Here is an 18,025-nt window from a genome sequence, read left to right as displayed (position 1 = left end):
GGGTGCCGGTTCTAATCCCTGCTTGTGGCCTAGGAAAACAGTCAAGGACGGCCCAGAGCATTGGGACCCTCCACCCTCATGGGAAACCCGGAAAGAAGTTCCTGGCTCCTGGCTTCAGATCGGAGCAGCAGCGGCCATTGCAGTCACCTGGAAAGAACACCTTCCTCTCTGTCTCTCCTCCTCTCTATGCATCTGCCTTTCCAATAAAAATAAATAAATCTTAACAACAACAAAAAAAAATACCAGCAACATTACAACATGATTACTATTTGAACCTTGTAGGGACAGGGAGTTGCAGGGAGACCAGCTGACCAGACCACCATTGATTCACAGTCTATATCCTGCTTGGTGCTGCCTCCCCACTGGGGCCCACTCGGCACACTACCCTTGCAATCATTAACAGAAGGGTGTCAGCTGCTTTCAACAAGCAGGGAGCTGAGAGGAACAGCTTGTCAGAGGTTATACTAGAAGCCCCAGTCCGCAGGAACTATATAAAGGACCAAGGGAGAACTCAAATTGCACATATAAAAAGTTAAGAGTAAATATCCAGCTTTGGTAGTTAAAAATAGATTACCACTTGGCCGGGCTGACAGCCCCCCCACACACCACACACACACACACCACACACACACACACACACACCACACACACACACACACACACACACACACACACACACACACACACACACACACACACACACACACACACACACACACACACACACACACACACACACACACACACACACACACACACACACACACACACACACACACACACACACACACACACACACACACACACACACACACACACACACACACACACACACACACACGCTCCATCACCACTCCGAATCCAGTGGCTCTGGGCTACTTACTCAGCCTCTCCGCCTCTGATGTTACATCTGCGTCTTAGCAATGATGCAAATACCTAAGCTTATCACCGCTAACGAAGCTACTGGACGCTAAGTACTTGTTGCTGCCATAGGCAGCCAGGGAAGTGTTGAGCACGTACTTTTAAAACAGTCAGGTTGTAACAGGACAGTTGGCAAACCGCCTGCCTACCCTTGAGTTTGTCACTGCCTAATCACGCCGGTGGCTCAACGGGTCTGGAGTTTGAAAATGAGGTTTATCTGTTAGAATAAGGGGAGGGATATTTTTCAAATAAACACAGCAGCAAGATGAAGATCTAGAACAGATGTGTCCTTTTGCCTGACCAGCATCCTCCTGCAAATGCCCTCTGGTGTGGTAGCTGATATTTATTCATCCCCGTGAAAACCTATCCCTGCGCTTCACTCACTCCACCTGCTCCCACAATTAACTGAAACTGCTAGTCCTGAGGGTAAAGGCCTCCAGTACTCTATGTTTTGCCCAATCTGACTTCTCCATCACTTCCTGGCTTGCTATGGGCTGCCTGCTGCCTGCCAGTTTCCACTCAGCCCTTTTCTTTTCCACTGCCTTCTCATGAAGTCCTCGGTAAACACACCTGGCAGGGGCTGACACTGTAGCTTTGTAGGTTAAGGCTCTGCATGTGGCTTTGGGATCCCATATGGATGGTGGCTCCAGTAACACCGGCTGCTCCATTTCCAATCCGGTTCCTACTAATGTGCCTGGGAAAGGAGTAAAGGATGGCCCAGGTCCTTGGGTCCGTGTACCCACATGGGAGACCTGAAAAAAGCTCCTGGCTCCTGGCTTCAGTATGATCCAACCCAAGCTTTGTGTCTATTTAGGAGGTGAACCATCAGATAGAAAATTCTTTCTCTGTCTCTCTCTCCCTCTTCGTCTTCCATCTCTGTAATTCAAATAGAAAAAAGATTTTTTTGTAAGATTGATTTCTTTTTATTTGAAAGGCAGAGCTACGCTACAGGGAAACTGAGAAGGAGAAAGATCTTTCATCCTCTGGTTCACTCCGCAAGCACCACATGACTGCAGTGGTCAGGATTGAGCTGACCCAAAAACCAGGAGTTTCTTCTGGATCTCACACGTGGATACAGGGTTCCGAGGACCTGGCCCATTGTCCACTGCTTTCCCAGACCGTAAGCAGAGAGCTGGATCAGAAATGGAGCAACCAGGACACAAACCAGGACCAAATGGGATGCCAAGTTTAAGGCAGAGGCTTAGCCTACTATACCAAGCTGCTGGTGGACACTAAAAAAAAAATCTTAAAAAAAAAAAACTTAGAGAGGGCCTGACGTGGTAGCCTAGTGGCAAGGATCCTCGCCTTGAATGCCATGGGATCCCATATGGGCACTGGTTCTAATCCTGGTGGCCCCACTTCCTGTCCAACTCCCTGCTTGTGGTCTGGGAAAGCAGTCAAGGACCGCAGAAAACCTTGGGACCCTGCACCCGCTTGGGAGACTCGGAAGGAAGTTCCTGGCTCCTAGCTTCAGCTCGGCACAGCACCAGCTGTTGTGGTCACTTGGGGAGTGAACAAGTGGAAGGAAGGTCTTCCTCTCTATACATCTGCCTTTCCAATAAAAAAAAATCTTTAAAAAATTATTTTTTTAATTAGAAAATTTAGACATTATGGAAAAGCTAGATTACAAACATGTTTTGTACCCAAATAAGCTTGCCCTTTTCTTCCATTTTTCCACAAACTTGCTAAAAACCTCCAATGTGTAAAGATATCTTGGAGTCTCTATCTTGGGTCATTTGAGCTACATCCCACCCAGATGTGCTCATCTGGAAACCTGAGCTATAAAACTGTGAAAACTAGCAAAATAATTCTTACAATTTTGTGTGTGTGTACAAATATAGTATATAATATATGATATATACAATACAATGTGGGAAGCAGAGGCAGAGACAGAGGCTTTAATAAGCTGGTTTGCACCCCAAATACTGCAGAGGCCAGGATCGCAGAACGAATTCTGGGTCCCTCATTCAAGGACCCAAGTATCTGGGACATCGCTGCTGCCTGCAGGGAGTGCATTAGCAGGGAGCTGGACTCCAAAGTACAGACCTGGAACCCACACAATAAGGTCTGCAGGTGTCCCTAGCAGTGTCCTAAACGCCCATCCCACCATTGTTTTGGTTTTAAAAAACAAAACGTTAAAATAGAGGCCAGCTCTGTGCTCAATTAGCTGATTCTCCAGTTTCACGCACTGGATCCCATATGATTGCCAGTACGTGTCCCCCCATCCCAACTCTGATTTATTTGAATATTTATTTCTTTATAGTGGAAAGGCAGGTATACAGAGAGGAGCAGAGACACAGAGGAAGATCTTCCGTCTGAAGGTTCATTCCCGAAGCGGCCGGAATAGCTGGAGCTGAGCCAATCAAAAACCAGGAGCTAGGAGCTTCTTCTGGGTCTCCCATGCCGGGGCAGGGTCCCAAGGCTTTGGGCCGTCCTTGACTGCTTTCCTAGGCCACAGGCAGGGAGCTGGATGGGAAGCAGGGCTGCCGGGATTAGAACTGGAGCCCATTTGGGATCCCAGCATGTTCAAGGTGAGCACCTTGACCACTGCGCTATCACGCTGGTCCCCCAACTCTGATTTAACGCCCCGTTTGTGCCCTGCAAAAGCAGAAGAGGATGGTCCAAATTCTTGAAAGCCTGCACCCACGAGGAAGACCTGCAAGAAGCTCCTGCCTTCAAATGAGGTCAGTTCTGGCCATAGCAGCCATCTGGGGAATGAACCAGTGAATGGTGGACCTTTTCTACCTCTCCTCTCGGTAAAAACTACCTCTCAAATAAAAATAAATAAGTCTTTTTTAAAACAAACTAACAGGAAAAAAAAAAGGGGGCCCCAGAAAGGCACAGAGTTAATTCTCTGTGCTGATATGGGGTGCCAGCATCCCATATCAGCAACAATTCATGTCCTGACTGCTCCACTTCCCATCCAGCTTCCTGCTTGTGGCCTGGGAAAGCAGTGGAGTAGGGTTCAAAGCCTTGGGACCCTGCACCCACATGGGAGACCCAGAAAAAAGTTCCTGGCTTAGGGCTCAGAGCTCCTGGCTCCTGGCTTCGGATTGGCTCAGCTCTCCCATGTGGCTACTTTGGGAGTGAACTAGTGGCATTTCCTTCTCTCTGTAGATCTGACTTTCCAATTTTAAAAAAATCTGTTTATTTTATTATTTTTTTTTATTGGAAAGTCAGATTTACAGAGAGAAGGAGGGACAGAGAAGAAGATCTTCCATCCAATGATTCACTCCCCAAGTGGCCACAATTGCCAGAGCTGAGCCGATCCAAAGCCAGAAGCCCAGAGTCCCTTCTGGGTCTCCTACACAGGTGCAGGGTCCCAAGACATTGGGCCGTCCTCGACTGCTTTCCCAGGCCACAAGCAGGGAGCTGGATGGGAAATGGGGCCGCCAGGATTAGAACCAGCACCCATCTGGGTTCCTGGTTTGTGCAAGGTGAGGACTTTAGTTGCTAGGCTGCCACGCGAGGCCCAAAATATAGCAATCTTAATTTAAAAAAAAAAAAAATCTGTCTTTTCAATAAAAATAAATAAATAAATAAAAACAGTGGATAAAAGACCTTCTCTCTCTCTCCTTATCTCTCTGTAAAATATGCCTTTCAAATAAAAATCAGTAAATCTAAAAACAAACAAACCAAAGCAGGCCAAAGCCAGGATCCTGGAATTCCAAGCTCTTGGACCAAGGAGCTGGATGGGAAGTGGAACAGTTGGAAATGGAGCCAGCACCTTTGATATGTGATGCGAGCATCAACAGTGATAGATCACACAGCTGTCAACAGTGCTGGTTCCTTGTTGGATTTTCATTTGCTTTTCCCTAATATCCAACAATGTTGATCTTCCTTTACTGGTTTATCTGCAAATCAAAGTTCTTTCTGGTGCAATTTTAAGTTCAAAACTTTTTTTTTTTGGTTGAATGTCTACTTCCTTTTTGTTGAAGAAATGTATGTGTTTTCAAATGAACACTTTCCCAGATTTATTACAGTATAATTAATAAATAATCATTATATGTGGCTGGCACAGTACCATAACAGGCGAATCTTCTACATGCAGCATCCCACGTGGGTGCTGGTTCAAGCCCCAGCTACCCTACTTCTAGTCCAGCTCCCTGCTAATGTGACTGAGAAAGCAGCAGAGGATGACTCAAGTCTTTGGGCTCCTGCACCCACGAGGGAAACCCAGAGGAAGCTCCTGGCTTTAGATCAGGTCAGCTTGGCCACTGCCTTCCATGTGGTTCGTCCAAATGGTTTTCTTGGCTCCTAACTTTGGCCTGACTTGGACCTAACTAGTGTGATCAGTTAGGACGTGAAGCAATGTATGGGACATTTTTCTCTCTCATTCCTCCCTTCTAGTAAATCTACTTTATTTAATATTAAGATTTTTTTTTAACAGGCAGTTTTAGAGAGAGGAGAGCCAGAGAGAGAAAGATCTTCCATCTGCTGATTCATTCCTCAAATGGCTACAATGGCCATAGATGGGCTGGTCTGAAGTTGGAAGCTAGAAACTTCTTCCAGGTTTCTCATGTGGGTACAGGGGTCCAAGGACTTGAGTCATCTTCCACTGTTTTGCCAGCAGAGAGTGGGATCAGAAATGAAGTAGCCAGGACTAGAACCAGAGTCCATATGGGATGCCAGCATGATAGGGCAGACGATTTACCTGTGAGCTGCAATGCCAGGCCCTAATTACATGTAACTTTAAGAAATATTTTGGGGAGGAGCCCAGGTGAGTTTGACCTACAGGCATGGGTGCTTGGCCTTCCCAACTGCTGGGCTGTGGCTAGGGGAATCCAGTCCAAGTGGAATGGGCACCAATGGTGCCAGTGAGTTTACAGCCAGTCTGAGAGATGGCACAGGTGGGGATTAGCAAGGGCCTTAGGGTCAAGTCCAGGTGAGAAATGACTTCTCTGGAACTTTCATGGACAAGGCCACTCTACTTGAAGGGCTACAATTGGAACCCACTAGAAAGTGTCAGAAAAGGGAACAGGTTCTGTGAGGTTAGGCCTTGAAGTTGACAAATATGTGAGTGAATCATTTCTGGGGGCAGAATCTGCAGGGGCATATGAGCACTCACCCATGTGGAAGAGCAATTTCCTTGGCACGTGCAAGAACTGTGACTGGGAACAGGCCTGGTTGGGGAGCTAAGGGGACACCCTGGTTGTGTTAGAATTTCCACTGGTGAACATAAGTGCCAGAATAGGTACATTGTCCCGGGCTAAACATGGCCGCAATCTCCCTCGGCACAAGTATGGCATGGGTCTGGGGAGGGCCGGGCTGGGGTAGACTCCAGCACCCACTGGTACTTGTGAGAGTCACGGCGAGTGTAGAATGAGTTGGGCTAGGTCTTGGTTACTGCTGAACCATGTGAGAGCTGTGTCTGGGCACAGGTGTGCATGGGCTGTAGCACCCAATAATAAGAACTGGAAAGGGTATGGGCTGACTGGGCAAGGAAACCATTCCTGCAGGACAACAAATAGACAAAGTCAACCCGGGCTAGAGACCCACTAATATGTACAAGATCTGCCACTTGGAGGAGACCAGATAGAGAAGTTTTGGTAAACTATGTCAGGTTGCAGTCCCTGCAGGTATGCACAAAAACCAAGGCAAGGAGCAGCCAAAACCAGACCAGGTTACAGTATCCACTGGCATACATGTGGGTCAGGTCAGGAGGCGGACCAGGCCTGGCCAGTTCATAACATCCACTGACAAATCTGAGAACCAGAAGCTGGAACTGAGGGCAGGGTTGATCAAACTAGGCTGAAGTACCCACTGGTGGATGCCGAGGAATATGAGCCATGTCAGGCTGGAGGTGGTGGGTGTCGGGTCCATGAGTCCACTTATGCGGTGGGTGCTGGAACCCTGAGTCCTAGGGTTGGAGGTCTTGAGGGGTCTGGGTCTCCAGGTCACAGAGCCTGCCTGTGTGGTGGGGGCTGGGCCCGGCCAGGTGGGGGATACAGCAGAGCCCAAGTCCTTGAGCCTGCCTGTGGTATGTGGTGAACCTATGAGCCCCAGGGCTGGGGGGTCCAGCAGGTCCTGGGTTACATGGCCCAGGGCCTTGGGCCTGCCTGCATGGTGGGTGCTGAACCTGGGAGCCTCAGGGGTAGGGAGTCTGGCTTGGTCCTCAGTGTCCTGGCCCAGGTCCTTGGGCCCAGCTAATATAGTGTCAGGTTCATGAGCCCCAGGGGATGAGGGGGCTTCTATCATGGCCCAAGTCACCTGGCTCAGGTCCATGAACCCACCTAGGAGAACTGGTCCTTCCCAGTGTAGAAGATGGAGTGCTGGGCGGCAGACCGTGCTGCACATGGAGGACGTGACAGCTCATTGGGATCTGCAGAGGACATCTGGTACCATAGCAGAAAATGGAGAACAGAACATATGGACAACTAACTACCCCAGCCAAACAATGACAGCATGTATCTGGGAGAGTGGAGACTATAAGGTCAATGAAGTCAGCCAATAGACATTGGAAGGGATTCCTCATCCATAGATTGGTGAGATCAACAGCGTTTTGAAACTATCGCGTTTACCTGAGCAGAGCATGCACCATGTGACCCCGGGTTGATATCGGTGGCCTTTCCCTATCCTCCGGTACTGGGATGGTAAGGAGGCTGGGTATGGTCTTCCCGCATTTCCCTCCCGTCAGAAATGGGAAGAAGAAAGCTTGGAAACAATGATCACACCCATTTCTCCCTAACCCTAGATCCTTCCCACCCTGGTTGACTAGGCAAACATCATCTAAAATTTTAAAAATTGAACAGAAAATTAGGGACTGGTATAGTAGCCTAGAGGTTAAAGTCTTCCCTTTGCATGCACTGGGATCCCAGATGGGTGCTGATTCGTGTCTTAGCTGCTCCACTTCCCATCCAGCTCCCTGCTTGTGGCCTTGGAAAGCAGTCGAGGATGGCCCAAAGGCTTTAGACCCTGCACCTGTGTAGGAGACCCAGAAAAAGCTCCTGGCTTCGGATTGACTCAGCCACTGGAGAGTGAACCAGCGGATGGAAGATCTTTCTCTCTCTCCTTCTCTCTGTAAATATGCCTTTCCAATTAAAATAAATAAATAAATAAATAAATGTTTAAAACAATTTATTAGAGTCAGAGAGAGAGAGCGTGCACCTATCAACTAATTTACTCCCCAAATGCCCTTTGTTGCTGTACTGCAACCAACTCTGCCAGTTCTACCAAGTGCTTGGCTGTAACCCAAACAGTACTCCCAGGTCGGAACCAGCAACAAACCCAGGTGCTCTGATAAAGGATGAGACCATCTGGAGTTCAAATGTCTGACCTCCACCTCACCCCATCCTTTTTGGGTAAAAAACACTGAAGATCTGCCTTCTTAACAAATTGCAAGTGTGCAATATAGTATTAATAACTACAGTCAGCACACTGTTCATGATGCCTCTAAAACTTCCTCATCCGCTATAAACTGAAATAGTACAAATGAACTGACCAGCATCTCCCCACTCCCCAGCCTCACACACCCTGACAAGCTAGGCAGCTCTCAGCTGGTCTGCCTGCACTTGTAAATGAGCTCATTCTGTGTTTGTCTCTTTCTGTGCCTGGCTCATTTTGTATCGCAAATATCCTCCAGGTTCATTCCTGTGGTTGTACATGATAGCGTTTCTTTTTCGTTCTCTCTCTCTCTCGTTTTAAGATGTACTTGTTTAATTGAAAGATAAAGTAAGAGAGACAGGGAGACACAGAGACAAACTTCCATCCACTGTTCACTCCCCAGATAGCTAGCTAACCTGGGCTGAAACAGGCTGAAGCCATCCGGGTGTCTCACACGGATGCCAGCGACCCAGGTACTTGAGCCGTCATCGCCCATCTTCCTAGGCACAGCAACAGGAATCCAATCGCAAGTAGAGTAGCAAGGACTACAAACATCGCTCTGATAAGGGATGCCAGCATTGCGGATGTCATAACTCTTTTTAAAATTATTTTTATTTTCTATGATGCAACTTTTGTAGGTGTAAGGATTCCTCCTTCCAACTCCCCTTTCTCCCTCCACATTTCCACCTCCCACAACAACGTGTTTGTTTGTTTGTTGGGTGTGTGTGCTGCATGTTCCTTATCCATTTGCCGTTAAGAGACCCTGAAGTGGATAGCTCGGCTCTTGTGACAAACAGAATCCTCCATTTCAACCCGTGCCAGACAACCACCCATTGCATTCTGCCACTATCAGTCAGCGCGCATTCTGTAGCATTCTATACACAAGGAGCCTCTGTGTGGAATATTGTGAGTAGTGCTGTGATGAACACAAGAGTACAGCTGTGTCTCCAACACACTGGATTTAGTCCTGTTTTTATTTATTTGGAAAGGCAGAGAGCCAGAGATAGAGAGAGAGAAAGAAAGAGAGGAGAGAGGTCTTCCGCCTGTGGGTTCACTCTCCCAGTGCCCTTGGCAGCAGCCGGGTCTGGGCCAGGCTGACGTTAGCAGCCGGGAACTCAGGAGTGGCAGAATCCTAAGTGCTTGAGTCATCTCCCGGTGCCCATCAGCAAGAAGCTGGACTTGGAAGCGAGCCTGGGACTCACACCCAGGCCCTCGGCAATGGAATATCAGGCTCCCAAGCCATATCTTCACCACCAAGCCCCATGGCCACCTAGCTGTTTAACTTTTCATTGTTCAAGGACCCATCAATCACACCATTCTCTACAGCAGCTGTATTCATTTACACCCGTTCTGCCATGTGCGGCGGTCCCTGGTCCCTTTCTGCCCCTCCCCACCCCTCCGCCCCGGCCTGGGTCTACGCTAACCGCTAACCCCGACCACAGCACTCCAGACGCATAATGCCTTTCCCTGGGAAACGGCAGGCTCAAGCAAGGGGCACACACCTTGCACAACCCCACCTTGTGCAGACTTGCAGGCTCCAGCGTGTTTACCAGTGCCTCACCTGGGGATTTGCTCATAGCTGACCTCTGGGCTTTGTCCCAGGTACTCGCTCCATCTGACCGCGGCACATGCTTTTCGTGCTATCCTGGCAATCTCTTTCCCGTCCCAGCTCACGAGCCCTGACCTCCATTACGTCTCTCAGCAAGAACTCGCCATCTCCCCAGCCCCCATACCTGCCAGCCTCCTACCCAACCATTTGCAGCACCACTTTGCTTAAAGGACACCTGCCACTTGCCTATGAGTCTCCTTCATCTGTGCTTTGCTGGGTGACCCCTCTACACTCGAGCACAACTCCCGTCTCAGATCTTCAAAGTACATCGGCTCAATTCTGGCCATGGTGGCCATTTGGAGAATGAACCAGTAGGTGGAAGATTTTGGTCTCTATCTTCAGATAAGTAAAGAAGAGCCCCCGCCCCAACCAAGGGTGAGAAAAAACAAATGAACTCCTTGGAGGCAGGAGCTGCCTAACAAACTCCAGTCTGGGCAGCGGAAGTCTTCGCCAGCTATTGACTGCATGGATTTTCATAGCTTTTCAGACTTTCCCAGCAAGCGCCTTGAGTCTTCCCAGTTAGGTTTGAGGTCTCTCTTGCAGTGATTTGCAGTCCCTGGGCAGTTTATCAGCACTTTTCTTGGTCCTTTACTGAGCAGAAAAAAAAAAAAAAAAACCACACAGGGAACAGCATCATCAGATGCCAATGTTATTTCGCTTGTATTACCGTATGTTGCTACTGCCTCTTTTCTCTCTAGGTTTTAGCTTCTATCGCTTCTTCAATGCAGTTCATTTCACTCATTTTTTGTTTAGTCTAGATTTTTAAAATCACTTTGAATGTGGAGGAAAACTGTTACGATACTTCAGAGAACTGGGGCCACAGAATAGTAGGCTAAGCCTCCATCCTCAGTAGCAGCATCCCGCGTGGACACCGGCTTGTGTCCTGGCTGATCGACTTCCCATCCAGCTCCCCCAGCTTGTAGCCTGGGAAAGCCCCAGTTATCGGGTTCTGCACCCACATGGGAGACCTAGAGGAAGATCCTGGCTCCTGGCTTCAGATTGGCTCAGCACTAGCTGTTGTGGCTGTTTGAGGAGGGAACCAGTGAATGAAAGACCTCTCCCTTTCTCTTTCTCTCTCTCTCTCTCTCTCCTCTTCTTTCTGTAACTCTGCCTTTCCAATGAAAAGAAATCAATCTTGAAAAAAATGAAATAAACCATTAAAAATATAGTAGAGACCTGCCACCTGCCGTAGACCCTTCGCAAATGCTAACATTTGTCCCAGCTTGTGAAGCCACTCCTTCTCTCCTCCCGTGTGTACTGCTGCACATCTTGTTACACTCACCTCTGTAGCACACCTTGCCATCTGTGAATCAACATGCCTACTTGTGTGTGCCAGGAGTCACCGCGGGCTGACCTGCAATTCTCAGTTGTTTTCCTTGTCCAATGGCTGTGGCTCATGCAGCTCAAGAGCAATGATCAGCATCAGGACATCTCAGGGTAGCATTGCCTGACCTGCAATGTGCACAACCATCTTTGCAGGTGCTTCTCACACCCTTTCCCGGTCAGCTGAGCCTTTGCCTTGCCCGGGTTACTGCCGTACCCCAGGGGGCTGTCAGGCTGTCAGAGGGTCCGGCCCCCACAGGTTTAAAGCCTTCTCTTTGGACTCTACCTCTCACTCGCGTTGTTACTGAACTCTCCAGGGAGGGGACTCTTTGCAGGGGCTTGTAAAAAACCTTAAATAAACGACATGACCCAATTCCACTTTGACCACTATCTTGTTAAAATTCCTTCTGAAAGTTTAACTCCTTGGGCCCACGGCACCTGAACAAAAGCCAGGCTGTACCACCCCCAGTCTTGGCTGCTTCTCAAAGGGTTTTATGTGCTGTTTAATGATTTTTCACAAATAGTTTTTCTTGCCCTTAAACTTGGATTCATTGAATTTTAATTCAGCAGGCTCACTCTCTAAACAGGGACTCCCTCCAGTTTCACAGGTGGAACTCCCTCCCGGGGCGGGCACGGGGTCGGGGGGAGGCGCTGGAGCTTGCCAGGGCTTTTCCAAGAGCAGGGAAGCTAGGCAGGGAACCCAGCTGCTGGGCACTCGTGATGCAGCTCTGTCTGGGAAATCCAGCATACATCCTGGTGCTGCTCAGCAAAGGATAACTCCGATGGCTTCACACAGGAAACAGACCACGTCAGCCTTCTGCAGCTTCATCTACCCTCACTCCCCAGCTGCACGCTTCTTTGTACTTTTAAAAACTGTTATTGTTTATTTGAAAGGCAGAATTACCAGGAAGAGAGAGAGAATGAGCAAGCCTGGCACAGTAGCCTAGTGGCTAAGTTGTCTCCTTGTATGCACAGGGATCCCCATGGATGCCCATTCGTGTCCTGGTTGTTCCAATTCCCCATCCAGCTCCCTACTTATTGGGAAGGCAGATTTGTAGAGAAGGAAAGACAGCGAGGAAGATCTTCTGTCCAGTGATTCACTCCGCAAGTGGCTGCAATGGCCGGAGCTGAGTCGATCTGAAGCCAGGAGCCAGAAGCTTCTTTCAGGTCTCCCACGCGGGTGCAGGGTCCCAATGCTTTGGGCCATCTTCTTCTGTTTTCCTAGGCCACAAGCAGGGAGCTGGATGGGGAACGAAGCAGCCAGGACAGAAATCGGTGCCCATATGGTATCCCTGTACATGCAAGGTGAGGACTTAGCCACTGAGCCATCACGCCAGATCCATTGGTTCCTTTTGCAGATGCGTACAACCATGCTGGGTCAAGCTAAAGCCAGGAGCTTGGAGCTTCTTCCAGATCTCTGACATGGGTGCAGGGGCTCAAAGATCAGTCTCTGCTGGTTTCCCAGGCCATAAGCAGGGAGCCGGATCAGACTTAGAGTAGCTGGGACTTCAACTGGTGCCTGTGTTGGATGCTGGCACTATGGCTAGAAGCTAAGCCTGCTACACCATAGCGCTGGGCCCAGTCTGCCTCACTAACCAAGTGTTTGTATCCCTGCCATCCATGCAAGGGGCACAGGTGGAGTCCCTGGCTCCTATCTCCAGCTTGGCTCAGCCTGGCCTGCTACCGACATTGCGGGAGCGAATCAGCAGACGGAACTGCTCTCTTTCTGTCTGTTGCCTTTTAAGTCAATCAATAAAGCTTAAAAAGCAAATAAACCAACAAACATCAAACCCCAGCAGGAGGGGCTAGAGACGATGCGACCTCCAGCAGCAACCCCTTTAGGGACTGTGTACACCTTACCCAAGGTGCCACACGTTACTCAAGGCTTCTGCCAAGAGCCAGGCAGGCAGGGCCAGTCAGGCTTTCCCCCTCTGAAATGTGGGTGATTCCAGGCAAGGGGCAGAACTAGGGCGGCCCCTTCCCCTTCCTACCCACTCCTGCCACCTACCACAGTGGCCACTGTCCCTGGTGGACTGAATTTGCACGGGCGGGAACCCACAGCTTGGGCAGAATCTCTCCTGCCACACCAAGAAGCACTCATTCATGTGCTGACGGTGGCCCTTGTCCGTGAGTATCGGCCCCATTCTACAGATGTGCACACTGAGCTGCAGAGAGCCACACAGAACATGCATGGTTATGCAGCCGGGGCAGGACCGGGATGCGTGAAGGTGTCTGCCCTAAACCCCATCCTGCTTTGCTCTGGAGACTGGAGGGCCAGGGCTGGCTCTTCTAAGCTGAAGGCAGATCATGCACAGCTGTCATTTATTTTATTTCACATCCATCTGGCACTTCCTGGGTGCCTGGCTGTGTGATCCTAGAGCTTGACAAACAGAGCCCACTTCTGCTTCCCAGCAGATCCATGACGGGTGTGTTAGCATCGCACCTTCCGCCTAAGAAAATGAGGGCAAAGACAGATAAAGCTGTCTGCCTCCCCCCTTCCCCCTGCTTGGACCACAAGTTAGCAGAGCTGGGACCAGGACCAGGCGGTTGGGTCTCTGTCTGAGTGTTTCCCTGAAGCCACACCCAAGAGAGAGAAAGGAGAGATTCGAGTGTGGATGCACCCCCCAACACCTGAGACAGCAAGATCTCATCCCCGTTTGGAGCTCTGAGCACCTGGTGGAGACGCGGTGGTCTAGACAATGTCATCACTGGACCGGCCACTGACTGCCCCGGGGGTGGGGTGGGGGAGTGGGTCTGCCTCCTGGGGCAGCTGGAATGTGGTCTAGGCAGATGTCCACGTCCACGCACTTCATGAGGCAGAACCGGGTCATGGGTCTGAGGCTGTCAGAGCTGGTACTCCTCAAAGGCCTGGCCCCAGCTAGGGACACAGTTATCACAGCTCAGGCCTGTTCATCCCGAGTCTCCTTATTAAAAAAAAAAAAAATTATTTAATTTTGTTGGAAAGGCAGATATACAGAGGAGGAGAGACAGCAAGGAATCCATCAGAGATCTCTTCCCACGTGGCTGTAATGGCCAGAAATGAGCCTACCCGAAACCAGGAGCCGGGAACCAGGAGCCTCCTCTGAGTCTCCCACATGGCTGCAGGATCCCAAGGCTTTGGCCCATCTTCTATTCTCCCCCAGGACACAAGTAAGGAGCTGGGCCTCCGGGATATGAACCAGCATTCATATGGGATCCCCGGGCGTGCAAAGTGAGGACTTTAACTACTAGGCTACCACACAGGGCCCCTGAATCTCCTCTTGAGCCAAGGGGATGCTTCTCACAGGTTGTCACTTGCCTGATCATGACAGGTTCCTGCCTGTTTGCCTGGCATGCCTCTCCTAGAATCTTCCCTTCCCATTGGTATATCCTGATGGTCACTAAATAGGAAGAGAAAGCTGAGTGGCTCAAGCTAGACCAAGGACCATGTCTGGAGGTTCTTTTTGAGTGGTTCCCTACCCAAATGGCTGCAACAGACAGAAACCAGGAGCCAGGAGTGCCATGCTGGTCTCCTCTGCAGGGACATCATTTGCTGCCTCCTAGTTGGCTGGCTGGGAAAGAGTAGCCAGCACTCAAACCCGCATTCCAACATGGCATTCAGATATCCTGAGCAGTGGTTTCACCCACTGTGCCACAGTTCCCGCCTCGCAATAATTGATAGACACAAATAAGCTTGTGTGATTTATAGACATCACACAAAGTTGTATTTTGTTTTCCGTGTTGCTTTTTTAGAAAGTGGAAGTTTTAGACATAACCTTAAGTGTTGTTTCTTTTTCAAACTTTTATTGAGAAGCAGTGAGACACAAAGAGAGGAAGCCAGATAGCGCTTTTGTCCGTTGGTTTAGTTGCTGGTGGCTGCAATGGCTGGAGCTTACACTAGGAAATCCACCCAGGTCTCCCATGCATTTGTCAGGCAGGTCGTTATCTGAGCCATTCACTGCTGCTCCCAGGGTGTGCATCGGCAGGGAGATGGAGTTAAACAGCCAGAGCCAGGAGGGGTTAAAGCCAGGTACTGCAGTGGGGGATCGAGGGGGCTAGGGACCTGTAGGGTCCAGGAAGGTGTTTAGAAAAACCTTCAAGATTTAAACTTCTACGTAGACAAGGTCGTGATATTCTTTTAGGAATGGTTATGGGAGAATGCTATTATGGAACACATTGAATGAGATTATTACACAAAATCTGGAAATGCAAGCACAGGCTGGAAAGAATTGAGGCTGGCTTAGTGGGTTGCCAGTTTGCACTGGGTTAGCTGTCAAGAGCAGGGATTCTCTCTTGGGACCCCAAGACATGTTAGCCTGGGTGACTTTAGTGAAGTGCCCAACATGCTCTCTGTTAGCTTCTTGTTTTGTTTTGGAATGAATTTATTTGAAAGGCAGAGTAATAAAGTGAGCTGATTGGAGGAGATAGAAACGTAAATAGAGACTGAGACCAAGAGAATGAATTCCCTTTGGTCCATTCCTCAAATAACCAGAAGAGCCAGAGGTGAGAAGCCAAAGTCCAGTTAGGAACTCCATCTGGGTCTCCCGCGAGGCTAGCAGGGGATCAAGCACTCAAGTATTCATGTGCTGATTTCCAGATGCCTAAGCTGGAAGCTAGACAGGAAGTGGTGAAGCTGGGATTTGAACCAGCGCTCTAATGTGCCCTCCCGCGACATCCATCTTTGAACATGCAAGCATGATGTGCTAATGCATGTGGCCCAAGGAACGCTTTTCTCTTTAGTTGTTATAGTCTCGCAGTTTTGCCCAGTCGTACCCACATTTAACAAATTCCTTTTAATTAATAGATTGAATGATTTTTAAAAATGTATAAAAGTGTATAAAATGTATAAAAGTGTCACAGAAAGGTTGCAATAGGCAGCAGACTGGGCAAGGCTGCAGCTGGGAGCTAGGGACTTCATCCTGGTCCCCCACGTGTTTACAAGGTCTCAAGCACTTGAACCATCTTCTGCTGCTTTCCCAGGTGCACCAACAGGGGGCTGGCTATGTAATGAAGCAGCCTGAACTCAAGGCAGCGTCTATATGGTTCCCGATGGTTACTGTAAATAAAGAAAGTGAGATTTCTTCTGTCTTCTGGTTCACTCCCCAGATTTCCACAACAGCTGGGGCTGGGCCACTTCAAAGCCGGGAGCCAGGGGCTCAGTCTGGGCCACCTCAAGGATGGCAGGGAGCTAAATGATGCCAGCACTTGCTGTAGGAAGCTGGAATCCAAAGGTGAGCCAGAACTCAAACCCTGGCACTCAAAGAGAAAAAAAAAGACTATATACCAAGGCATATTTTCTGTAAGTTTTAATATACCAAAATACAGTAATTCTGCCTGAATATACTTTATGAGCAGTTTTCTCTTTGTCTCTTAGTGTGTGTGGGTGTTTTTTTTCTTTTTTTAAAGATTTATTTATTTATTTGAAAGGCAAAATGATGCAGAGGGAGAGAGAAATAGAAAGAGATCTTCCATCCACCAGCTGACTCCCGCAATGGCCAGAGCTGAGCCAACCTGAAGCCAGGAGCTTCTTCCAGGGTTTGCCACAAGATTGTACTTGGGCCATCTTCAGCTGCCTTCCCAGGCACATTCCGAAGGAGCCGGAGAAGTGGAGCAGCCGGGACTCCAACTGTGGCCCACATAGGGATGCAGGCAAGGGTGTATAGCTGGTTCCCTCACCTCCACACACCACGTTTCTTTATACTTAGTGGTTTTCAAAATGAGTGAAAACCTGGAAATGCAATGCACCTTGCTTTTTAGAGAGCTTAGAGTAAATGTTTCCTTGTCCCCTCTCCTCAGTGACACAGACACAGACCTTGTTGTCCCCAGCATGGGGAGAGGAGGATGTCACAACCTCTAGGGCCTCCCATGGGAGCCACTGAGCCATACGGGCCCTGCCAGACGTCCCCTGATCCAGCTCCAAGGGTGCACAGCTCTCTCCAGACGGCAGTGTGACCACCTTAGTCCACCTGCTGCAGCCCCTTCCCTGTGGGTAACACCTCCTCCAGGGAGCCTGCCCTGCCTTTCCTCCACACTTCAACTTGCAGTCCTGGAGCTTTGGCCTCCTTTCCACAGGCACCCTTACCCAGAACAATCACCCTCTGGGGGAATAAAGCCTTGACTCCCAGATAGATTTTCCTTGGTGGTGGTGGGGATAGTCATTAATAACACTGAATTCATTAGCACAAGTAAAACCTTGTCCCTGACAGTGTGGGGGAGGGGAGACAAACACTCGGAGAAGGTGCTTGTTTTCATCCAAAAGTTCTGTCTCCAAAGTCAGGGGCAGGCAGAAAAAAAAAAAATACACACGTTCTAGGACAGAGCGGTCCCTGGGGCTAGCATTGTGACATAGTGGAGGAAAGCCATCAGTTGCAGCACCGGTCTCGGACGGATGCTGGTTCATGGTCCAGGCTGCTCTGCTTCTGTCCCAGCTGCCTGCCAACGGCCTGGAAAAACAGTGGAGGATGACTCAAGTCATTGTGCACCCCGGTGGGAGACCCAGACCACACCCGCACAGCCGTGGCCTCACTGCTATCTGGGGAGCGAACCAGTGAATACATCTCTCTCATTAACTCTGCTTTTCAGATAGGCGAACTTAAAAAAAAAAAAAAAAGACTGCCCACCCTTTCTTCTTACTTGCAAATAAAATGACATTTTAACAGGTGGAGGAAAAATCAAGTCAACTAAATATTTACATTCAATCAAAGGAAATTAAATGAGGCACAATAAAGAAAACCAAAGTAAGAAATCAATTTACAAACGAAATGTTCTGACACACAAAAGTGAATAATGAAACACATACATCAAATAATTAGTGCGGGGGGCACATAAAACAAATAAGGATTTTAGCTTTATGACTGCATCTTCACCTTG

Source organism: Ochotona curzoniae, unplaced genomic scaffold, assembly GCF_017591425.1.
Source record: "Ochotona curzoniae isolate NIBS_2020 unplaced genomic scaffold, NIBS_Ocur_1.0 contig_1302, whole genome shotgun sequence".
NCBI classification, from domain to species: Eukaryota; Metazoa; Chordata; class Mammalia; order Lagomorpha; family Ochotonidae; genus Ochotona; species Ochotona curzoniae.
This window is presented reverse-complemented; position numbering follows the sequence as displayed.